We start from the raw sequence: 691 nt of genomic DNA, 5'->3' as shown, positions 1-691 counted from the left end.
GGTCATGTAACATGGTGGGTGCTCCCCGTACCGGTCATGTAGCATAGTGGGTGCTCCTCGTGCCGGTCATGTAACATACTGGGTGCTCCCCGTGCCAGTCATGTAACATGGTGGGTGCGCCTTGTGCCGGTCATGTAACATGGTGGGTGCTCCCCGTGCTGGTCATGTAACATAGTGGGTGCTCCCTGTGCCCGTCATGTAACATGGTCATGTAACATACTGGGTGCTCCCGGTGCCGGTCATGTAACATACTGGGTGCTCCCAGTGCCGGTCATGTAATATACTGGGTGCTCCCCGTGCTGGTCATGTAAGATAGTGGGTCCTCCTTGTGCCGGTCATATAGCATACTCCGGTTTCCTCCCACATCCCAAAAACATGCAGTTAGGTTAACTGACTTCTCCCTAACAATTGACCTTAGACTACATTAATCACATATGACTATGGTAGGGACATTAGATTGTGAGCTCCTTTGAGGGCCAGTTAGTGACACAACTATGGACTATGTACAGCGCTGCGTAATATGATGGCGCTATATAAATACTGTATAATAATAATAATAATAATAGCATACTGGGTGCTCCCCTTGCCGGTCATGTAACATATTGGGTGCTCTCCGAACCGGTCATGTAACATAGTGGGTGCTCCCTGTGCTGGTCATGTAAGATAGTGGGTGCTCCTTGTGCCGGTCATA

The sequence above is a fragment of the Pyxicephalus adspersus genome, chromosome 8 (assembly GCF_032062135.1).
Source record: "Pyxicephalus adspersus chromosome 8, UCB_Pads_2.0, whole genome shotgun sequence".
Lineage (NCBI taxonomy): Eukaryota > Metazoa > Chordata > Amphibia > Anura > Pyxicephalidae > Pyxicephalus > Pyxicephalus adspersus.
This window is presented reverse-complemented; position numbering follows the sequence as displayed.